Source organism: Mustela nivalis (assembly GCF_964662115.1).
Source record: "Mustela nivalis genome assembly, chromosome: 13".
NCBI lineage: Eukaryota > Metazoa > Chordata > Mammalia > Carnivora > Mustelidae > Mustela > Mustela nivalis.
Window position 1 is genome coordinate 21156226 of NC_139032.1, and position 25004 is coordinate 21181229.

General features: G+C 39.2%; 1 pseudogene across 1 annotated transcript; it reads right to left on the reverse strand.

The window, feature by feature from the left end:
* Positions 1–18702: 18702 nt before the first annotated feature.
* LOC309847260 (putative spermatogenesis-associated protein 31C2) lies at positions 18703–19540 on the reverse strand (annotated as a pseudogene). Its single transcript has one exon. The product of its transcript is annotated as a putative spermatogenesis-associated protein 31C2 (transcript).
* Positions 19541–25004: the final 5464 nt, after the last annotated feature.

The window sequence follows — 25004 nt, forward strand, 5'->3', positions numbered from 1 at the left end:
GAACTTTGATTTCCAAATCTATCTTCAAACTGTCTACTATTACCTTATTTCTCGCTACCACTATACTACCAGACAGAAAAAGGAAAAAGAGGGAAAAAAAGTTTTGTTAACTGGGGGTACTTGAGTTATTTGATAACATTGATTGTCAGCTTGCTCAGAAAAAGCACACCCCTTTCTCCGTGCATTTAAGAAAATTTTTTTTTCAAATATTTATTACTTTGGCTGCTGGGATAAAGGGACTGATTGCAGTAAAGTGCCAGGCCCACAGGTAGAAAACTACCTGCTATGTTGCTGATTCCAGGAACCATCCTTGGCTCTCATGAAATATTTATGGGCTATGATGGCAAGAGAGCAACAAAGGACAAGGAAAACAGTGATCAGCAAAAGAGGGGTTAACAAAAACACTCTTCACTATATTGTAGGAGTTGTATCTGCACAACCCTCAACCTTTGCTAGTTTTATTTGCATTTAGGAGACGGTCTCCCCTTATGAGAAAGTGTGACCCCAAGACCTTTCACTTGACCTTTTCTCTGCTAATTCTAGCAATGTGCAATAAGACTCTCCACCAAGGGGCAGCCAAAGGTGGAATAGCCAACTAGAAATTTCATTTCCCAACCGAGGGAACATTTCAATTTCTAGGAAATCAATTGAGCTTCTATTAAAAACAATGACACATCTATGTGCTTTCCACAAATAGGTTTCTTCTTGTGGGAAGGCAGAAAGCTACCCTCCCTGGAGCCCCCAGATGAGCCCTGATTTATCCCTTCTGCACCAAGAATCATGTGAGCTGAAAGGTCAGGCAGCCAAAGATTTATGCTTTGTTTTATAAGATTGCTCAGAGAGAGAACTCTTTTCCCTCTCTTGTTTATTTTTTATCCTCCCTAGCCTGTCGTCCATTTTTCTGCCCAAACTAGACCATAGAAAGGGAAATGGGAAAATGTCCTGTAATACGAGCCCAGGAGTTTGCTGTGTCCCCAGAAGGCAGGATATGTGAACCAATGAGCCTAGCCTCCCGTGGCCAGGTACCACAACCCATCCAGAAAGGGGTACATGCATCACTGTGCCTTGTAAATCTTTTCTAACCTCAGTTCTGAACTGGGATTTATTTGTTTTTCTAGGCAGATAGATCTGGCTCTCTCTAGGCCCTACAAAATGATCTGTCACTGTCTGCCCTGACAGTCTGTAATAAAGTCAGCTTGCCAGGTTTAGCAAATGGATGCCATATCTTAGATCATGTTACTTTTTTTTTCATTTATTAGATTCCCTTCTTAGGCCACCCAAACACTGGTCTTTAAAGTACACACCTCCATCTCCCACTCTGGAACATCTATCTGAATAGGGCACTGTAGAGGACAAGGGCTACGTGTGTTTATTACTTGCTTTCTGGGTATTCTTATTAATACCTATTATTATTGACATGGTAATATTTAGAGAAACAACTGGTCCATCAACTGATATGTGAGAACCAGGAAAAAAAAAATCTTCAGAGTCTACAAATTTTTAACCAGTATGTTGACCTTTATCAAGCTCACTTGTTTCTCTCCCAATCTGCGTCTCTTTTTCCCCCCTATTTAATTTAATGATATCATTATGATGCTGTGAACAGAGCTAGAAATCCATCAGTGTGCTTTGACTGCTTTCCCCCTTTATCTGCATATCCACGCATCTCATATATTACTGAGTAACCCTGAAAATGGCTGGAAATGGCCCCTGCCTCACTGCAGCCCTCAGTCATCTCTCATTTGGATTATTGGGATAACCTAGGATATGAGTTCTCTGACTTTGGTCCTTTCCCATTATAGTCTGTATCCCTCCTCCATAGTCCATGAATCTTAACACATCCTCCTCTCTAGAACTATCAATGCTCTCTCCTCTCTCTCTTTCTCTCTCTCTCTCTTTTTCCTAATACAAAGTTCAAAATGCTTAGAATGGCTTCCCTTTACTTTCCAGACACATTTGTTGCCATTACCTTCACCCACAAACTCGTGTGCTTGCTCCAGTAACCCTGTAATCCACCATGACCTTCCACATCTCCAAACAACTATTTCAAAATTTCCATCTATCTGGATGGTCATACCCCTTTCCTTAACCCAGAAAACAAACAAACACACATATAAAGATTGGATTTCAGGGTCTACTTCAAATATCATCTTCATGAACCATCCCTCAACGCATTCAAGATGAATTAAGCTGCCCTGCCCTCTTTTATCCTGTGCTCCCTCTTTATTCATCTGCTAGGGAAGCACGTTTTATAGCAACTGGCAAGTATTTCTTATTTTCCCTATATCTGAAGTCAGAGTGTATCTCTTTTATGTCTTTACCTCTAGTAATGGACCCACTGTTTAGCCATTAAGCCTAGAATACTCTGATCAGCTGCAGGAACATGATAAATAATTAAATTAAGGAACTGAAAGTATTTGGGTTTTGCAAAAAATTGCGTGAAAAGAATTACATCGATAGTCTATAGTATCTTCCAAAGGCTTATAACATCAATCACATTCAGGCACTTTGTTTAGATTGAAATGGGTTTTTCTCTACAACTCTTCTTGCTTTATATGTGTACAATATTTAAATATTATAATATCAAATTTTAAGTCCTGAAGCTTGAAGTGACCTTGAAGAAGTCAGCTGTTGATTTTTTTGGAACTTCTCTAGGTGAAAGTACTCAGAGAACTTAAGGGCATTTACCACTCTCTCATTGTGTAGACTCTGCTGAGGCTGTTAAACACAGTCCTGGACCTTATATTACTTTGTTGTTTTTTTTTTTCCATGAGTCTTTTAAATTTATCTTTTGCATAGATAATGCATTCACATGTTTCTGAAAGTCTTGCACCGGTCATCTTTTTCCACCAACCCATTACAACCACCCAATTTCTTTTGCTTCCCTTAACTTCTTGTATTCTGTATCCTTCTACAAATACAAGCAAATATGGATATACATTTTTACTTTTCTTCTTTTCCCACACAAAAGGTATGTGTTCATCTGGGTCCTCTGGAAAGCTGCAGCTGAGATAAAATTAAATGCAAGAATAATTACCAGTTATAATTGTTAAGTCAAAGGGAATATACATTTACAATTCATAATAAATATTTCTAAAATTGTTCTCCTTAGAGACTGCACCATTTTGCATTCCTTTTGGAAAAGTATGAGGTTGTCAGTTTCTCATTTTGCCAAAAGAATGTGCTGTTGAACTTTTGAATTTTGTCACTCTCCTGTGATAGGATTTTAATTTATGTTTATCTTATTATGAGTAAGTTTTAACATCTTTCATGTTTTTAAGAGTCATTGATATTTCTTTTCTATGAACTGTTTATATCCTTTATAAATGTTCTACTGGCTTATTAGGTAATCTTTATATACATGGAAGGATTAGTCTTTTCCTGTAATAAGATATGCAATTTTTTTCTGGTTATATTTTATCTTTTTTGTTTGTTTGTTTGTTGTTTTGTTTTTGTTTTTGTTTTAATTAAATTTATTTATTTTCAGCATAACAGTATTCATTATTTTTGCACCACACCCAGTGCTCCATGCAATCCGTGCCCTCTATAATACCCACCACCTGCTACCCCAACCTCCCACCCCCCCGCTACTTCAAACCCCTCAGATTGTTTTTTCAGAGTCCATAGTCTCTCATTTTTCACCTCCAATTTCCCCCAACTCCCTTCTCCTCTCTAACTCCCCATTTCCTCCATGTTATTTGTTATGCTCCACAAGTAAGTGAAACCATATGATAATTGACTCTCTCTGCTTGACTTATTTCACTCAACATATTTTATCTTTTGGCTTTGTTTATGATATATTCTTCCATTCAGAAGATACTCTGTGTAGAATAAATTAGTCATTTATTTTATGGTTTCATAGATAACTAGAAAGCTTTCCTCTCTCCAAGGTTCTGAAAGAATTATTCCATGTATTCTTCTAGCACTTTAATGTGTGAACTTTTTAGATATGATATTTTAAAATTAAATTTTCTATTGATTTGAAGTGTATCCAAGTCTATATTACAAAATATGAATTCAGCTATCTTTTGAAAAAGCTATCTAATTGTCCTAAAACAAACATGTTGAAAAAAATAAAATAAAAATACATGCTTGAGAAGAATAGGTATTAACTCTTCTTTAAACTTAAGTTGGGTAGAATTTGCCTGAGAAGCAATCTGGCCCTGGACTTTTGTTTGTTGGCAGTTTATTGATTACTGATTCAATTGCTTTGCTGGTTATTGGTCTGTTCAAGTTTTCTGTTTCTTCTTGTTTCAGTTTTGGTAGTTTATATGTTTCTTCCAGCTTTTCCCATTTGTGGAGATATAATCTAAATTCATTCTATGAAGCCAGCAGTATTCTGATAGCAAAACCAGATAAAGACTCCACTAAAAAACAACAACAACAACAAAACTATAGGCCAATATCCCTGATGAACATGGATGCAAAAATTCTCAGTAAAATTCTAACCAACAATCCATTGAAAGACTCATTCACCATAATCAAGTGGGATTTATTCCTGGGTTGCAAAGGTGGTTCAATATTTGCAAATCAATCAACATGATATGTCACATTAATAAAAGATTAAGAACCATATGATAATTTCAGAAAAAGATGCAGAAAAAGAATTTGACAAATTCTTTGGCAAAAGAATTTGACAATTTGACATCCATTCATGTTAAAAATCCTCAACAAGGTAGGCTTAGAGGGAACATACCTCAACATAATAAAGGCCATCTACAAAAAACCTACAGCTAATATCATTCTCAAGAGGGAAAATTGAGAGTTTTTCCTCTACAGTCAGGAACAAGACAAGAAGGTCCATTCTCATCACTACTACTTAACATAATACTAGAAGTCCTAGCTACCACAATCAGACAACAAAAAAGGAAAACAGGCATCCAAATCTTCAAACTGGCAAGGAAGAAGTCAAACTCTCAATAGTTGCAGATGACATACAGCATGCAGTTGTAGATACTCTACATGGAAAACTCATAAGCTTCTACCAAAAAACTTCTAGAACTGATACATAAGATTCACTGAAGTTGCAAGATATATAATTAATGTAAAGAAATCTGTTACATTTCTTTACATCCATAATGAAGCAGCAAAAAGAGAAATTAAGAAATCAATCTTATTTACAGTTGCATTAAAGACAAGGTTTCTGGTAATAAACTTAACCAAAGAAGTGAAAGAACTATACCCTAAAAACTATAAAATGCTGATGAAAGAAATTGAAGATGACACAAATACATGGAAAAAATTCATGCTCATGGATGGGAAGAACAACTATTGTTAAAATGTCTGTCTCTATTATCCAAAGCAATCTACACACTTAACGCTATCCTTATCAAAATACCAACAAAATTTTTCATAGAGCTAGAACAAAGAATTCTAACATTTGTATGAAACCACAAAAGACCATGAGTAGCCAAAGCAATCGTGATAAAGAAAAGCAAAGCTGGAGGCATCACAATTCTGGACTTTGAGTTGCATTATAAAGCTGTAGTAATCAAAACAGGCACAAAAATTGACACACAGATCAATAGGATAGATTAGAAAACTCAGAAATAAAGTCATAACTATATGGTCAATTAATCTTTGACAAAGCAGGGGAAAATATGCAATGGAAAAAGATAGTCTCTTCAACAAATGGTGGGAAAACTGGATAGTCACATGCAAAAGAATGAAGCTGGATCCCTGTGTTTTACCATAACAAAAATAAATACAAAATGGATTAAAGACCTAAATGTAAGACTTGAAACCATAAAAATCCTAGAGAACAGTAAGTAACTGCTTTGACATTGGCCATACCAACTTCTTTTTTAGACATGTCTCCTGAGGCAAGGGAATCAAAAGAAAAATTAAACTACTGAGATTTCATCAAAGTAACAAGCTTCTACACAGTGAGGGAAACAATCAACAAAACTAAAGATCAATCTACAGATAGGAGAAGGTATTTGCAAATGGTACTCAATAAGGGTTAGTATCCAAAATCTATAAAGAACTTATCAAACTCAGCAACCAAAAAACAAATAATCCTGTTTAAAAAATGGTCAGAAGACATGAGTAGACATTTTTTCCAAAGAATGCATACAGATGGCCAACAGAAACAAGAAAAGATACTCAATATCATTCATCATCAGGGAAATACAAATTAAAACCTCAGTCAGAATGGTGAAAATTAACAACACACAATAAAACAACAGGTGTTGGCAGGGATGCAAAGAGGGACCCTCTTAAACTGTTGGTGAAAATGCATACTGGCACAGCCACTGTGGAAAACAGTACGGAGTTTTCTCAAATAATTAGGAATAGAGTTATCATATACTTCAGCAATTGCACTACTGGGTATTTACACAAAGGATTCAAAAGAATTAATTTGAAGGGATACATGCACCCTGGTGTTTATAGCAGCATTATCAACAATAGCCAAATTATGGAAAGAGCCCAAATGTCCATCAACTAATGAATAGATAAAGAAGAAATAAATATGTCTTCAAAATGGGATATTACTTGGCCACCCCAAAGAATGAAATATTGCTATTTGTAAGGATGTGAATGGAGCTAGAAAGCATTATACTAAGCAAAATAAGTCAGAGAAAGACAAATACCATATGATTTCATTCATATGTGGAATTTAAGAAACAAAACAAATAATCATAGGTAAAACAGACAGCCAAACCAGGAAACAGACTCTTTTAACTGTAGAGAACAAACTGATGGTGACCAGAAAGGGGTGTGGGGGAAGATGGGTGAAACAGGTGATTCTTCATTAAGGAATGAAGTTGTCATGATGCACAACAGGTGTCATATGGAAGTATTGAATCACGATATTGTACACCTGAAACTAACTTTATATTGTTATTAACTAACTGAAATTTAAATAAAAACTAAACTAAAATTAAAAAACAAAAGATACATGTTTGTTTGTTCTACTGATGTGAAGCCACATCTATCATACAATAATATTGTATGATATCTATTTCTGGACTCTTCTTTTATAAAGATTGTATTTATGTATTTGACACAGAGAGAGAGATCACAGGTAGGCAGAGAGGCAAGTAGAGAGAGAGGGGAAAGAAGGCTCGCTGCTGAGCAGAGAGCCTGATGTGGGGCTCGATCCCAGGACCCTGAGATCATGACCTGAGCTGAAGGCAGAGGGTTGACCCACTGAGCCACCCAGGCACCCCATTTCTGGACATTTTTATCTGCAGGTCTGTTCATGCACAAGTACCAAACTATTTTAATATAATAATTAAGGCTATAATAGGTGTTGTTTGTTTGCTTCTGGACCCTATTTTAACCAAGTTGGGAGTATATGATTCATGACAATTAAAGGATTCCTACCCCCTCAACCCCCAGAATTTGAATTTTCAGCCCTATGATTAAGAACTTAAAATTGATTGAAGTTTATTTATTTGAACAGAGCTTCAGGACTCCTCTAAAATCTTCTTGCTATGTACACACAGAAAACTGTTCTTATTTTTTGTTTCTAAACCAGGTTCTGCAGAATTCCTCTTAATTCTAAAACATACACAGTATCCTTCCAATCCTTGTTTTTTGCTCAAGTTATCCAGATTCATTTTAGGGCTTGTGAAAGTCCAGATACATCCTCTGTTTTTTGTTGTTGTTGTTGTTGTTGTTGTTATTGTTTTTATTTTTGTTTTTGTTTTTAAAATTTTATTGATCGACCTGACAGAGATCACAAGTAGGCAGAGAGGCAGGCGGGGGCAGGGGCGAGTTGGGGGGAAGCAGGTTCCCTGCTGAGCAGAGAGCCTGATGTGGGGTTCAATCCCAGGACCCTGGGATCATGACCTGAGCCAAAGAGAGAGGCTTTAACCCACTGAGACACCTAGGCGCCCCAGACACATACTCTGTTAATAGAATATTAAACTTGCTCACTATAGTCTAGGTGTTAAATACATTATGTTATACTCATCAGTTATATTTAAATTGGTAAACTATACCAATTGGAATAAACTAAGATATATAGAAACATGGATATAATCTGATTATTAATGTAGTTGAAATAATTCATGTCTAAAAGTTACCTTTTAGATAATTTTAAGAACTCAAATAATAAAAAGTTACATGTAAAAAATTTTATTCCAACCCTCCCATCTTCTAAGAAATCAACATAAGTATTTTGGTGTACATGCTGTTATTAATAATGTAAATGAAGTGTGGCAGAATATTCCACCCAGAAATATGCCTCTCAGGCATAAGGATTATTTTGAGCTGATTATTTTAAGAAACAGCAGACCCAGAAAAAGCTCTGAAAACAGTGTAGAAGTTACCCTTTTGTAAGGGAGATTTGCATTTACAAAGGGAATCTCCATTTCTAAATGGCGTCTCTCTCTCTTAACTAAAGAGAAAAGGGTGACTTTAAATTACAAAAGAATCTTATCAATGGAAAGGCACAGACTTAAATCTGCATAACAAATCATACCTGTTTACCAGGATCCCTCTCACCCTTTTCTTTTGTCTTTCTCTGAAGTATTTATTTTTTTAAGGCTTTTTGTAATTATTAGAACGAGAGAGAGAGAGAGAGAGAGAGAGAGAACGCTTAGCAGGTAGAGGGGCAGAGGGAGAAGTGGACTCTCCACTGAGAAGCAGCTGGATCCCAGGACCCTGAGATCATGACCTGAGCCAAAGGCAGACCCTTAACTGACTGAGCCACCCAGGTGACCCTGTCTGAAGTATTTAAACTTGAATTCTGAGAGTTACTCATTTTTTCCTGGGTATCTTTCATGTATACACAAGATATATATGTTAATAAATCTCTGCTTGTTTCTCTCTCCTTTATTTGTTTCTTGTTACAGGAGCCCCAGCCAAGAATTTAGAAAGCTAGAGGGGGAATTATTTTTTACTTACTTTGTCATGCGTGGAATTCTATAATGTTGACTCACCCACCTTTTTTCCTGTAAGTTTCTCCCCCCTAATGCAGCAATGGTATCAAACAGAGAAAATAAGACAGTGTGAATACACAATACATTTCATTTATTTACAAAAATTATAAACAAATTAGAAAGAGATATGCTTTTCTTGTACATATAAAGTTCTAGAATATGTAGGCTCAGCAAAATCCCTTTGTACTATTGACCTAAGTCTGTCCCATTTTGACCTAATTATCACAACAGAAATTCTTCCTACATATCTCAGAATTCTAAGGAAACATCTAAACAACATGCTATTTTATGCCTGATAACATTACTTTACTGCATAAACATTTCTCAGTAAAATTATTATGAAGAGTGGCTCCTACTATCAGAGAAACAAACAAACAAAAATCTCTCTTGCTCCATTTTTGCAAACTATAGTCTTGTTCTGTGCTTTTCCTCTTGTAGTTTCAAAACTACATCCTCCTGCAACATGGAGCTTCTTACCTTGTCCTTCTCTAGGATGTCTCGTTGGCCTATAAATATTCCCCTGAATTCACTGACATAAATGCAATATATTTCTAAACTAAACTGATATGGAAAACAAGGGCAAAAGAAAAATAGAATTTCCTTACTACTTCCAGACCATTGAAACAGGTAGAGTGACCTTCCTTTGGGAGCTCAGCTGCCTTGATGTTGACACTTTGGTAAGAGCAAAAGACAATCTTAGCCCAACCCCCCATGAACTGTGAGTCTATTTTAAACATATAGAAACTCCTTTATAAACTCCCTTTATCGATATTCCCTAAGATATATGTCAGCAATCATCCTCCAGGCACATGGTCCCCTGATAAACATCTGAGGAGTCTCATGACTGAGCTTCTGCTAAACTATAATAAATGACCTCTTCTGACCAATAGCTAACCCTCTCAGGGTACTGGAAAACTTGTTCCCACAATAACTAGAAGGTTTGTGCTGTCCCTAACTCCTTCTAACTTGAGAGTATATGATGGGGCACTCCTCACCACCTCAGCGCAGTTCTTCCTGTCCCCATACTTTCATAAAACCACCTTTTTATACCAAAGACGTCTCAGGAACTTTTCTTTTTTGGAGTTCTCAAGAAATTTTTTCCACATCATAAACTGATGACATTCACCTTCCCTTTGAAACTAGTTTGCCTTTTGATCTAACTAGCCAACACAGGTCACTATGTTTACAATACCAAATTCTGAAATGAGCCAACTTCAATTCAAATCCAGGTGCTATAATAAACTCACAGTGAGACTGGGGAAAATGCTAAAATTCTCTATACATTAGTTTTCTCATCTGTAAAGTGAGTCTTAGTGTATTAGCTTCAGGCAAAGTTTTGAGGATTAAACAAGATAATGCATAAAGTTCCTGACATGTTGCCTGGTACATAGCCCTCAGTGAGACTTGATAATTTTGATAAGGAGGAAGGGGAGGAGAAGGGGGATAATGATAATGATTATGGTAATAATGTCCTAATTTTAATGTGAATAGAGATAGTCTTGTACTGTACTGAATACATTGTTTCCCAGTCACCTCCATGCCATGAAAAATGGCAACACTTAAGAAACAGCAGAGAGCAAAAAAAGTCATCTTCTCCAATCTGATATCCAAGCAGATATCATGGTCTTATTAAAAATTTTCTACAGTAAAGAGGATGGGGCTATAGTATGGGAGATTTTCTCTAAAGTGAATATTGGCATCCTAAACTACGTCAGACATTTCAGTCCACTCTAGAGTGTCTAGAGCCCTGAAGCTTGGCTTTGACACAGTATTTCTATTTTCATGCCAATGCTCCACTCCACTGTGTTCTAAGAATAAAGGGTAAGTATAAAAATGATGACTGGTAGCCCTACTTTGACAATTGTTTTCAAGGTGCAGTGATCCAATTTCAAATTAATTGTAACATAGCATAACAAGAGGCCCAAGGTTGAGGATGTACCTTATCCAAAAGTTGCCAGTCACTTCTTGTGTGACCTTGGATACATTCCTTAACTTTTTGGGATCTCAGCATTTCCAACTAAGTTGGAAGTAATTGTAGAGGCCACTTTCAGGCAATCAACTTGAAAAATGGAAACGTGAGTCAGGCAGAAGGGCCCACAGTGACACACTGGCTGAGTTCGAACAAGCCCAGTGAGTGACCCACATCAAAATATCCCTAAGCCCTAGCTGATCAACAGGTTACTTACACCCAGACACAGGTACCAAAAAAGGAAAATTCTGTATGTTCCCATACCTCCTCACCTTCCCCCTATAACAACAGCCTGCCCCAGCCTCTGTTCTGCTGTCCTGCCTGCTGCATCCTTGCAGTGTGTTCAAGGTGTATTCTATCTCCTTTGTTCTGCCTTAGGTGAATTCTTTCACCACCCGTGCCCTGCAGGCTTCCACCAGATTGGCTCACCTGACATTTGGGGGCCCCCATCCAATCGGGAGACCACACAGTAATTAGGCTTGTAAATACTTCTTTTAGTGCTACACTGAAATCAAAAGATTGGTTGTGGTTCCTACTTTAAGGTAGCTTTGCTGTAACCACTCTTCTCACGAAAAGCTGAGAGTCCTGCCTTGCTCTTGAATCAGATCCCAAGACTATAATATTTAAAAAGACCTCTGGCCCCTAGGGGGCTCAGTTGGTTAAGGTTAAGCATCAGACTCATCATTTCCACTCAGGTCAGGATCTCATGGGTCTTGAGATCGAGCCCCAGGTGGGGCTCCCTGAATGGCGGGGAGGCTGCTTGAGATTCTCTCCCTCTCTCTGCCTCTCCCCCTACTTCCATGCACATGTGCACACTCTCTCTTCCCAATGGGTGAATAAATCTTGAATGAATGAATAAATGAATAAACCTGTCCAAAAGAACTATACCTATACCTGTGGTGAACACAGCATAATGCAAAAACTTGTCAAATCACTAAATTGTACAGCTGAAACTATGGCAATATTGTCTGTCAACTATATGAAAATAAAAACTAAAATGAAATAAACAATGTAAAAAGGAAAAAGAACTCTTCATTCATGTGAAGAAAGCATCCTGTTTAAAATCAACTTTAGTTTAGGTAACTGGATGTATCAAAAGAAAAGTAGTAAATTGAGACTTGCTTCCCTTTCTTCTGAAAAAAACTTGGGAGATACCCAAATCTCTGAATGCAGTCCCACAAACTGGTTTGGAGATCATATAGCAGCGTAATTAGAAAGAAGAAAACTGAAGGAAAGAAGAAAGAGAAGTAGGGACAAAAGTAGAAAAACCTGAAAACAAAACAATCTATTTCATACCACTCAAAGTGTGGTCCTTGGCCTAGTTACATTGGCATCACCCAAGAACTGTTCTAGAGTATAGAATCTCAGACATCCCACTGATCTGTTGTAGGGATGGTATTGGGGCATGGATCCTTTTTATCTGCCAATGTGCCCATCCTTTAGCTGCCACAAGTGCTTACTGCTAACAACTCACAGCTGGCCCTTTATCTAGAGAGTTACCCCTGACCAAACAGGAGCTTCCTCACTTGGAAAGCTACACAGTACCCACCCAACAAACTTCAGTTAAGAATTGACTGGTACCAAGGGATGAAAGCCTGGTTCCTTATCTTAGGATGAGATTACTTAGTGCAGGGTGTGTTCCAAAACTTCCTCCTAGGTTCAGACTAAAGCTCATCTTTGACTGAGACAATAGTCATGATTAGCTTTTATGGCCTGCTCTGTCAGGCACTGTTCACTCTTTTTCTCCTGAGAATACTCCTCTAGTGACTTGAATAAGAATCCCCATGTCACGCTCCACTTTTAAGAAACCCAACTTAAGTTGGTTTGTCCTAGAAATAGATCTGAGAAGCAGATGCTAAGGATAGAATTTTGTAGTTAGATCTAACTTGCCAGCTGGATCACGAGTGCTAGGTGATGTCCTGATAGTCTTTGGGATGCTGTAACAGACTTTCACTCGAGGAGAAAGGGATGAGGTGCAGGTTGAAGGGATTCACTAACTGGTACACTTTCTTAGGCACTGGAGAGATATGGGGAAGTAGCAACTCTAAAGACTGTGAAATTGAGTGGCTGTTGCTAAGTACCATTGACTTAGTGAAGAAAGAAAATGACAGGTTCAGACCTCTTAATAATTCAAAGTAAAGTGTGAGTGTCAGCGGCCTCCTTGGTAGCTTTTGAAAAGATTCTCATCACTTAAGCCAGAGGGTGGAAATGACTGTAGACAGAGAACTTAAGTGAGATATTGGCAGAGCTTTGAAGAATTCTTGGGCTCAGCAAATCTCCCATGACATTACAGGACCTAGAGAGGGAATGAGTGGAACTCTGAGATTTAAGATGAGGGTCTGTAGGTAGATGAACTTGTGGTCTTGTATCCTCAATTTCTCTGAGCCTACCAAGCCAGAAGAAGTGGCCTACTTCTTTTGGAGGAGAGATCAGTCACTTTGTTTAAGACTGTGCAGAGGCCTCCAAGGAGATAGGTAACAGACAAAACAATGAATACCACTTTAGAATCTGCCCTCTCATCTCCACCCATACTTTAATATAATCAAATCTCAGCAGAACCAACTTGGAGAAGTGCTGGACTTGTCAGGGATGAGGAGGGATTATACATCAAAGTTGCTATAGGACATGCACTGGCAGGAGCCAGGAAAATGTGTCTGGGATTGAATCCTGAAGGTGCTACATCAAGAAGGGGAGTATAAAACTAGATAAAGGAGGATTTACAATATGAGAAAACTTTCTAATGATACAGGATTCAACTACCTGGCAAGAACCCTAAGTGATGCTTCTAAAAGACTTAGGAAAAAAGAAAATAATAGCTGGCATTAAATTAGAGAGGCCATGGAACATTGTGAGAAATAGGGTTATAGAGCTGAGGCTGCTAGAATGGATCAGTCATATACAACTGGAAAACCTTCCAGCTGGTCATTTTCCTTAAGAGGCCTGGAGAGCACTCCATTTATTAAAGTAATAAGGAATGAACTGGGGAGGAACACATCAACATCACTGCAATTCACAGTAATGCTTATCTTCTGTGGGTTGAATTAGTAACTATTATAGAGCTGAGTTGCCTAGAAGCAATGGGGATGACAGGATCTTGGAATAGCATGGTTAGCAAAGTATGAATGGCAGTCAAGAGGGGTCTGACTTAAAATGGTCTTTAGAAATAACTTGGATAACAAGATATAACAAGATAACATGATATTCCTAGGGGCAAGATCAATAAGCAGCCAATGCCCATGGTACTATCAAATCTATCTATCAACTATCTATCTATCTATCTATCTATCATCATTATCTTCCTCCAAAACATCAAAGAAGTGTTGTTAAGTTGGGAAGCAAGGACAGATCCCCAAGGAAATCCTTCCAGTATAATAGGAAGGAAAGGAGAAAGAAGAAAGAAGGGATGGGTGTTCACGTTTTGATTTTGTTATTCTTTTGGAAATTTTTTAATGATGAAAAGTTCTGTTGACTTTTTATTCCCCTGTTGTGGTCCAGCACATATGCTCAACGAGTGAGGAGAGTGGAGAAATTATAGAAAAGTGGAATTGTTTTGAGCACTTAGGCAAGAGAATTGACTAAAGAACAATCATATGAGGTCGGCAAAGACAGGGAGCTTTGTTTCCTTCACTGGTGTGCCCCTAATGCTTCGAAGAATGCCTAGTACACAGTAAACACTAAAGGAACTAATGGATATTTTCAGGGTTTGTTTAAGCTGACCATTATTATAGAACATTTATGGTGGCAGCAACGTAATTACTTGTGTTGATTTTATCCTAGATGAATTACCCCTTTATTAGAATACGGGTCTTAAAAAGACACACTCACTTTTGCCCAGCACAACAGATGAAAGGCAAATGAAAAGATGTCAAAAGTAGAGTTCTTTAGGTTTGGAATTAAGTAATGAACAATGAAGTTTTCCTTGGAGAGGGAGGAAATGAGACAAACCATTCTCAGATGGACAGTGAGATATATAAAGTCTCTTGTAGTTCCTGACTAAGTTGAAGAATTGGCATACTGAGGGCATAAGCTGAAAGGATGAAATCGGGTGGAATGTCAGACTGTGTTTTCAGATGGCAGAACTGTTCCTGGTGAGAAGTTCTAGGACATGGCCATAACTAAAATGGAATGGAAGTATAGGGCTCAGGGATGAGAAGCGGTAGATGGTGAGAGACCAGGTTATTGGATGGTCTATCCACATGAATGTTGGGGACTCTGATTCCTCCTACTTCAAGTTCTCTCCTGGGCCCCATTCCACCTCTTTCTTATCCCTAAGTCTCCTCAGAATCAGCGTTTCCTGCAACTCCAAGCTTTAGTCAGGGCGTAACTCTGGACAAGAAAGAAGAAATGGGACAGAGAGAAAGAGGTCTGGAGTAGACATCTGTTTTTGTTTTGATACCTAGCATTCACTCACCTTTTGGAAACGATAAAGATGTCTTTTTTGACATCTAGAGAACTAACCCCATTCTCAGTATCAGTCTATGGGCAGGTGGAGTTGTCTTTCCCTAACACTCCTATTTTAAGAATGCATCTATAACTCCGGCTTGTCCAAAAGATGATTTTATGCTTTTGACAACAGTGATTGGCCAGGGATGGGCAAAACTGAGCCAAAAATGGATCCAGTAAGGCACAGTGGGATTTTCTGCAGGGACTAATGAGAGACACAACAATTTTTAGCTACACTTAAAACTTGGAGGATACACTTAAAGCTACAAAATTGTCAGATGGGGGGAGAAGTCAAGATAGGGGAGGAATAGCAGACAGAGATGCCATCAGGATGCAAGAGTTCAGCTAGATAGTTATCAAACCATTCCAAACACCTACAAACCCAACAGAAGATTAAAGAGAAGAGCAGTAAGCTGCCATGCTAGAGAAGCCCACATGATAAGGAGCCCCATCCAAGAGCCAGCAAGGCACTGAGGATCTCATTCCAACAGAATTTGAGGAACTGCATCCTGCCAGCAACTGTGTGACTGAGTACAGGAGTTGGTCCTTCCCCAGTCAAGCCTCCAGTGAGAATGTAGTAGCCTCAGCTGACACCTTAAATGCAACCTTGAAGCAGAGAATCCAGGTAGGCCTCACCCAAATTTCTGGCCCACAAAAGCCATGAGATAATAAGTATGTATTTTTTTAACACAATAAATTTTGGAATATCCATTACATAGCAATAGATAATTAAGATACCCCTCAATTACTGTAACCTTGGGGTAAAATGTTGCATGTCTCAGAAGGCAGGCATCATATAGGAGGACAATGTCCCCAGGGCACTGTCTTCATGCTCAAAGACTATCCCATATATTCACATGTTGAAATGGTATCATTGGGCCTGAGTAGCCCCCAGGAGGTGAGGCCTAGCTGACACAGTATCCTACCTGACAAATAGTTCGGAAGCAGAAGAAAGAGAGTTTAAATCAAGTTCTAGACTTTAAGTGTTTTTTTCACTATTTGTAAAGGCCTGAAGGTTTTTAGAGTAAGCACGCTATACTTTTTATGAAAAAAATATATATTTTATTTAAAGATTTTTATTTATTTATTTGACAGAGATCACAAGTAGGTAGAGAGGCAGGCAAAGAGAAAGAGGAGGAATCAGGCTCGCTGCTGAGCAGAGAGGCTGATGTGGGGCTTGATCCCAGGACCCTGAGATCATAACCTGAGCCGAAGACACAGGCTTAACCCATTGAGCCACCCAGTAACCCCCCAAAATGTAAATGTTTTAAATGCAGAACATCAGAGCAGAACCAAATAAAGAACCCCAGGATAAAACTGAGATGGTCCACTGTCAGGCTTTCTACAAGGGGCTGGTGCCCTTGTAGGACCCAAAAGTGTTAACTACTAAGAGTTGAATGCACTGCTTCCTTTCCCTGAGCACAAGCCCCAGCCCCAGTCCCAGTGCAGCACACAGAAGAAACTCTTTATTAGAAGAAACATTTATTGAGGAGGATTAATATTCTTGGTTGTGCTGAAGGTTGTTCTCATCAGAGGATATATTGTCATGAAAATTGTGAAGCTTTCTCAATAAGGACTGAATGATTTCTTTAGAGAAATTTTTCTCCCTGGAAGTGCTGGAGAAGCATTTTCTGCCTGAGTAGAAGAGTCAAATCGTTAAACACAATACTTTCATCAGGGTCACCCCTAGTGGCCCAAAGGAACTGGCATACTTGATGCACAAAGGTGGGGCGTGGATGAGACACAGACTCCCCAGAGGGCAAAGACGGGGGTTGACCCTGGCTTAATAGTTGATCCTTGAAAACTTCAGCTTACTGGGGATGTCTGAACATCTGTTGTGTCTCTGTTGTGGCTGACACTTGTAAGACGGTTCTGGTTAGCACAGGCAGCTTCTTGGCTGCTGGATGTGAAACTTGCCGGTTTCTTTTGTTGTGGGTCAGAGAGAGCCCAGTAGTTGGAGGGAGGTCTCTTGTCAGACCTGTAGTTCCTCCTGCTGCTGGCTTAACTCTGAGGCCTCAGATCCATACATATGTGTCAGCTTCTCTTCTAGGACATTCCCAGAGGAAGTGAGCTGGTGAGCTTCAGGAGGCTGATCACTCCCAAAAGCAGCTACGCTTTCAACTGGGTCTTGGTGCTGCAATAAGGTGGACATGAACTTAGTTTTTTGAGGGGGGACATTCTTGATGCCATGTGATTTTTTTCTTGGAATTTATCCACTGAGAAAATGCCTTATTTTTTTCTGAAGTAACTCCCAAGAGGAAACTGTTCGTTCTGTGACAGAGTTGAGAAAGCACCTCTCTCTCTTTTTTTTTTTTTTTTTTAAGATTTTATTTATTTATTTGACAGAGAGAAATCACAAGTAGATGGAGAGGCAGGCAGAGAGAGTGAGGGAAGCAGGCTCCCTGCCGAGCAGAGAGCCCGATGTGGGACTCGATCCCAGGACCCTGAGATCATGACCTGAGCTGAAGGCAGCAGCTTAACCCACTGAGCCACCCAGGCGCCCCGGAATCACCTCTCTTAATGTTCTGTCCTCAGCATGGTAGCTCTCCTCTCTGCCTGCAGATGTCCCTACTCCTGAGTCCTCACTTCTGCATTTTCTTCCTTTGGGATCCTGAGGTCTCACTTTCTTTGCACTTTCACTTTGTGAGAAATTCATAGGCTGGCCCTTACAGAAGGCCAGCTTCGAGTCCAAGGACTCCTGCTGTTCTGTGCTCATTGTGCTGTTCTTCAGTTGGACGTGCAGCACCTGGGATGCTTTCATGTCCCCGCTGCACACACTCTGGGACTGAGTCAAGGAAGGCTTGGAAATCAAGCTATCTGAAGTAGGACGCATGTCAGTGGGACATCCTTGAGCCTGGTTATGCTCCTCACATTCCAGTTTAAACTTTCACTCACTCAGGATCTGTCTTTTCAGGTCTGATATTTAAGAATCTTGGGGAACCTGTATTTTTGGTGAGGGGTGTTCCATGGTCAGGGCAGTTTCTATCTTGCTCATGTTGACATTTATCATTTTGGAGCTTCCCAACTCACTGGTTGTCAAGGTGTCCCAAGATTGGGGTTGAAGAGTACAGAGCCCCTTGATGTCAAATATATCCCTGAATAGGTTGGACATGGCAAAATGTTCTAAATTCTTCTCCACCATCACTTTGCCCTGTTCCATTTCTACTCTTTTACTGGAACTCACATTCTCATGCATGGACTCAGGTCCAGCCCCAGCTTGCCTTGTGGGTTCCTCTGGGCCACAGTGTGTTGTCTTGTACAGTCTCACTGGGTCACACTTGAGCTCTGATGCTGTGTTTAAGGGGCTGAAAAGTCTGGCTACCCCACTCACCTATCAGGATACATTCTGCAGTCTTATGGTCAGTGTCAGAGTGTGATGCCTTCAGCCCCCCCTGTCCTTCACTGATCACAGATGACATAGAGGGAATAATCCACAGTGGGGACTGACTTTATTGTTCTCACCTTGTTTCCCAAATAAGGTTTAGAGCTCCCTCAAGGGGTTTAAAAAACTCAGCTTTGGAATCCACTCCAGAAATATACATGACTGAGGAGGGAAAGTCAAATTGGGGGAGAGGCCATGTTTTGGCTTCTCTCAACATATAGAATTTTATGGATTCAAGAACCCTGACGGATAGACCCCACCTCTGACTCATGCGAAATCTAATAATATGGGCCTTAGCACCTGTTGTGTACTGGGATCAAGAAAAGAATGCTCAAGAGTGGTGCCCTGGCAGTAAACCCTACCCACCATTGTCTTTTTAGAATCTGTGTTTTCTGTAGTAGTCTGGTAACTCCCAGAGAAAGGCAGTGTATTGTCATCAGACAGCCACGAATAACACACACCTATAGGAATCCTACCCACAGGGATCTGCCAAAACTTCTTGCTCATATGTAAACTAAGAATGCTTTTCATTTGATTCTGGTCTGTGTCCTTCCTTGAGACACTTAATAATTCATTCCCTGAGTGATTCCTTGAATGATACATACAGTTACTTGTCTCCAAGGCAGCCCTCACACACTTCAGTAGGTAGCATTCTGAGACCCTTTGTGGGCTGTCTTCTGAACTCTTCTCTAGGATATACCCAAGATTCCTCCTCATATCCTACCTTAGCTGGAATTTTGTTTGGACCCTGCTATCTGGAGATGACTTCTCAGGACCAGGTTTCAATGAGATGGAAATTGATTTAGATTGAATCACAGTTAAAGAGCAGTCTGGCAGTGGTAAAAGAGACGGCATTGGTGGTGCATGATGACAAGCAAATGAATCAGTGGGATTCCTTGTCTGAGACAGATTTGGTAAGAGGTTGATACCCTGTGAAATAGTGGGGTCAAGAGCAGAGATGGTATTCAGAGGTAAAGTGGCCTCTGGTTGTCTGAGCATCAAATGGTAGGAAAGAAGTCAAAGGAAGGGGTAGAGGTATGGAAAGGTTCCCTGGGAATAAAGAATCCTAGGCTTTTGGCTCTAGTGACAGGGAGTGCCCAGGGGAGAGAGAAAGAAAAAGTCAGTTAAAGCGGTTATTGGGTTAGGTAAGAAGATGGATGGGGTTTGGGGGAAAGGCTCAGACAAAGAGGCTGGTACTGGGTCTCCTAGAGCAACTGTAGAGAAGTCAAGAGATGAAGTGAATGATGAGTAAGTCACAGGAGCTGTAAAACCAAGGGGATCAGAGAAGGAGTAGAATCTTCTGGGGCCTCTGGGAACAGCAGCCAATTCACCCCCGCAGTTGTGCTGTTACACACCCCACAGTAGGGGTCTGGACATAACAGTTGATGAAAGTGGATGGTATCATGACGCCAGCCTAGGGGGCTGTGGGAGACAGGAGGTAAAAAACTGAAACCAGGACCAGAACAAACATATGTGACCCTGGCTGGTCTGGCAAATGTTGCCCCCCACCCACCAACATCCCCAAGACTTTCAAATTCTAACTCTAAGAATTTTCCATCCCATCTCTATTCCAGGCTTCCTTGAGGCCCTAGAAATACATTAACTCTGCTTAAAGAGGGGTACAGGAAAGAAGGTAATATCTCCTCACTTTTACAGTAGAGAAAGCATCTTTATTGCCTACCCTCCTTCTGACAAGTTCTCCACTCTGGGAAATCAGGAGAATGATGAAGATAGAAGCAAGAGATCTTATAAAATCCTGAATAGAGTGTCTGTTAAAGATATCCTTGGTAGATTGGACTTGGAAAGCTCTAAGAATTAGGATGCAAGGTTGCATGGTGAATGATAATAATAAGACTTACATTATTTGATCATTCACAATGGGCTTTTGTGTGTATTATCTATCCCATGCGATACTGAAAACCACCTTATGTGGAACATAGGTCAATGACTACTTCAAGGAAGAGGTTGAGTATCCATGATGTCACAGGTCTTTCAGAAAGTCTCAGAACTTCAGAAGTTCTGACTCTTAATGCCTCACATGGCCACCTATTACACAGCACCCATTGTCCAGATCCATCACTGCTTCATGCTCAGTCATGGTCAGAGCAGGGAATCTGAGGAGGGTTTTTCACTCTAACTGTATTTCCATGAGCCTCTCCTCTGAGGCCTCTTTTTTCTGAGAGGGAATGTATCTGGCAGCTAGCATCCTCAGAGATTATGGACCTGAGCCCTCGTGGAAAGGACAAGAAGGGTCAGCTTTGGAGAGCTCAGGTGGAATAGGCATAACCTTACCTTTCCTTCTCTTGGCTCTTCCCTGATGCTAGAGCAAAAAGAAAAGAATGAGGGGTGGGAACTCATCTCTCACTCTTCTCAGAAATGGAGACATTCTTTATCCAAGAGTACCAGGAATTTAATTTCTAGAACTTTGTGTTCCTTGCTTTTCTCATCTTTTAAGGTTTTAAAATATTTTCAATATTTACTTTGAAAACCAAAGGAGGATTTTGTCTGGGAGGTCCACACTTGATATTCTCAGTCAGATGTTCTCAAACTAAATCCTGAGAGTCACATTTGTGCTCCCTTAGGTAGACCTGTATCCTAGGATATAGCTCAGACGCCAGTCTCTTCTCAGAAGCTCAGCACTATTCTCCTGATCAGCCCAACATGAAGGTAGGCTTGATTGAGTGAAGCTTGACATGGGAATGTGACTCATGATCAAGACCTGGGAAAACTTGTTTCTTAAACAGTCCTCATACTCTCCAAATAACACAATCCAGAACTGCAGAATCCCTGTGTATGGGATTTTACCCAAGACCCACCCCCATAGCCAAATAGACTATGAGTTTCAAGTAGTAACCTTAGTGCTTCCTTAATCCTTCACCCTATCAGATCTCTTTTCCTAGAGGAGTTAATGTCTATTCTTTCCTTAGACTTCCCATTTTAGGTGATTTTCTGACCCTACCAAACTCATTGAGAAGTATGAGAAGAGGGACAAGAAAATAAAGAGTCATTCTCTGAAGGGCAACTTCTGGCTCCAGATCTAAAAGCCTGGGAGTCCTCACTTCAGTCTGTGAAAGAAGCAAAATGCTGAATGGACTAAAAATCAATGACATTTCTTGTAACCATAGTGGCAAACCACTATCTCAAATCTTACGAGAGTGTCAGTGCAGAAAATCATACCTAAGATTTGCTTACCTGAAACAGAAGGCACTGGAGGCTCAGCACAGCTCTCCTGGTAGGAACACTTAAACAGACACTCTGACAAATTGCTGGAGGATGAATATGGGCTAGCATGAAAGTGAGAAACTCCTGGGGTCACAATCTAATGGATGCCTCCCATTTATGTATGGGTTATATTACCAGGAACCCAACCTGGTTCTCATAGTAAAGAGCTACAAAAAAAAAAGAAAAAAAAAGAAAGAAAGAAAGAAAGAAAGAAAGAAAGAAAGAAAGAAAGAAAGAAAGAAAGAAAGAAAGAAAGAAAGAAAAAAAAAGAATGCTCTTGTTTCTGGCAGGGGAGTGTAGTGTCTGAGAGAAAGGAAAAAGGTAACCTATTTTGAAAACATTGTGAAATATTCCCTGAGAGTTTTCCATAACAGAAGTCTGCTCAGCTGGGAAAAGCCTACCAGAGCTTTATGCCCCATGGGAGAAGGTAAATTACCCAACTACAGCAGCCCCCTCTAGCTTTCCTCTCTCATATGTAGAGTGGAAGAAAACAAAACAATAATCTCTGAAATACTAGTGAACATCACAATACAGGAACATAAGGCCATTAAAAGACGAATGATTAATCATCTCCCCTCCTCTGACACCTTACTACAGTATTGTCAGCTCTGGTGAAGGAACAGGATCATAGCTAAAAAGAGCTGTAAGGTGTAGGTATTATTTAGGGAGATTTAGGGAAACCTAAAGACCCTAGAGGAGACAAAGGACATTAGAGGAAATTGCAGCCTCTGAGATGTATAGCTACACTAAATATTAAAGGCATGCCAACACCTAACTAGATTAGCATAAGACTTCACATTAAAGGTTTCTTTATTTCAGTTCCCACTACCCAATACATCATGCTTGGCTTTCATAGAAAAATTACATGGCATGCTAAAAGGCAGGGAAAAGCAAACTGAGAAGACAAACCAAGCATCAGATGTACATTCAGATATGACATATTTCAGAATTCTCATACATAGAAGCTAAAATAACCATGATTATTCTGTTAATGGCTCTACTTGAAAAGGTAGACAGTATAAAATAGCAGATGATGCATGTAATCCAGGAGAGGAAAATTCTATGAAAGAATCAAAAGGAAATGTTAGAAAACAAAAGCAGTATGAAGAATGAAGAATGCCTTTGATTAACTCCGCTGTAGGGTACATAAAGTCAAGGAAAGAATATGTGAGTCTTCATAAATGTCAGTAGAAACTTACCAAACTGAAATACAAAGAGAAAAAGAATTTTCTTAATGTCTATAAAATCTTAAAAAAAAAATCACTAATGTTTGAAGTAATAATGGGCAAGGAGTTTCCAAGATTAATAACAGGTTAGTGATATATTATAGAAGTTCAGAGTACACCAAGCAGGGAAATATTTAAAAAGTCTATACCTGGATATATCCTATTCAAACTGTATGAAAACAAAATATAAAATTTTGAAATAATCCAGAGGTAAATAAAAACCCTACCTTTAGAGGGAAAAAACACAAGAATTATGACCTATTATCATAAACCATGAAAGTAAGAGATTGGAGTGAAATGTTTAGTGTTGGAAGAAAAAACCACCAATCCAAAATTTTATATCTAGTGATATTATGCTGCAAAAGTAAAAGAGAAATAAAATCTTAGAGAAATAAAAACAGAGAGTTCATCAGCAAAAGACCTGCCCTGCATAAATGTTAAAAGTTAAGTTCTTTGTCAAGAAAGAAAATAACTCAGATCTGCATAAAGGAAAGGAAGAGAAGGAATGAATGAGGATAAATAAAACTTTCATTCATCTTATTCTCAATTGACCTAGCAATAATAATGATAATGTGTTGGGTGATTATAGCATATGGATAAGTGAAATGAATGGCATCAGTGGTACAAGGGACAGGAGGAATTGGACACTCCTGCACTATCTATTAAATGATATAACATTATATGAAAGTGGACTTAGAGTAGTTGTAAATATATATTACAAACTCTAGGACAATCACTAAAATATTTTTAAACAGAATAATTGACTAACAAAAGTAAGAAAATAGAATTATATATAATGCTTTTTCAAAATCAGAAAAGGCAGAAAAAGAGGGGAAGGATAGGTATAATGAATTGCTATTCATTATAACAGTACGGACAAGGTAGAGATATTAATCCTACTATATTTAAACATCACTTGGGGCACCTGGGTGTTTCAGTAGATTAAGTGGCTGCCTTCTGCACATGTCGTGATTCAAAGGTCCTGGGATTGAGCCCTGCATGGGGCTCCCGGCTCAGCAAAAAGCTTGCTTCTCCCTCTTCATATACATGCTGCTCTGCCAATTTGTGCTCCCTCTCTCTGTCAAATAAATAAATAAAATCTTAAAAAAAAAATCACTAAATGGAAGTAGTCTAAACTCACCAATTGAAAAAGGAGACTGTTGGAGTACATTGAAAAAAAAAAAAAAAAAAAAACAGGGGCGCCTGGGTGGCTCAGTGGGTTAAGCTTCTGCCTTCGTCTCAGGTCGTGATCTCAGGGTCCTGGGATGGAGCCCCGCATCAGGCTCTCTGTTCAGCAGGGAGCCTGCTTCCTCCTCTCTCTCTGCCTGCCTCTCTGCCTACATGTAATCTGTCTGTCAACTAAATAAACAAAATCTTAAAAACAAAAACAAAAACAAAACAATAAGACCTAATTATATGTTGTCTATAAAATACTCACTTTAAATATGACACAGATAGATTAAAAACAAAGAGACACAGAAAAATGTACAATGCTAACATTAATGAAAAGAAAATAGGAGTAATTCTATTATTTTAGGCAAAGCAAACTTCACAACAAGGAAAATTATCAGGGGTAAAGAAGAGCATTACATAACAACAAAGAGGACAATTCTCCAAGAAGACAGAACACTCCTTAACAGGTACACATGTAACAACATAGTGTCGAAATAGGTGAGGCAAAAACTGGTATAATTGCAAGTTAATATGAATGAATCCACTGTTATTGTTGGAGACTTCAACAGTCCTTATAAGAAATGGGCAGATTCAGCAGGCAGAAAACCAGTAAAGATATAGTTGACCAAAACAATATCATCAATCAACTTGCTCTAATTGACATTTATAGAATACCTCATCCAACCACAGAATACACA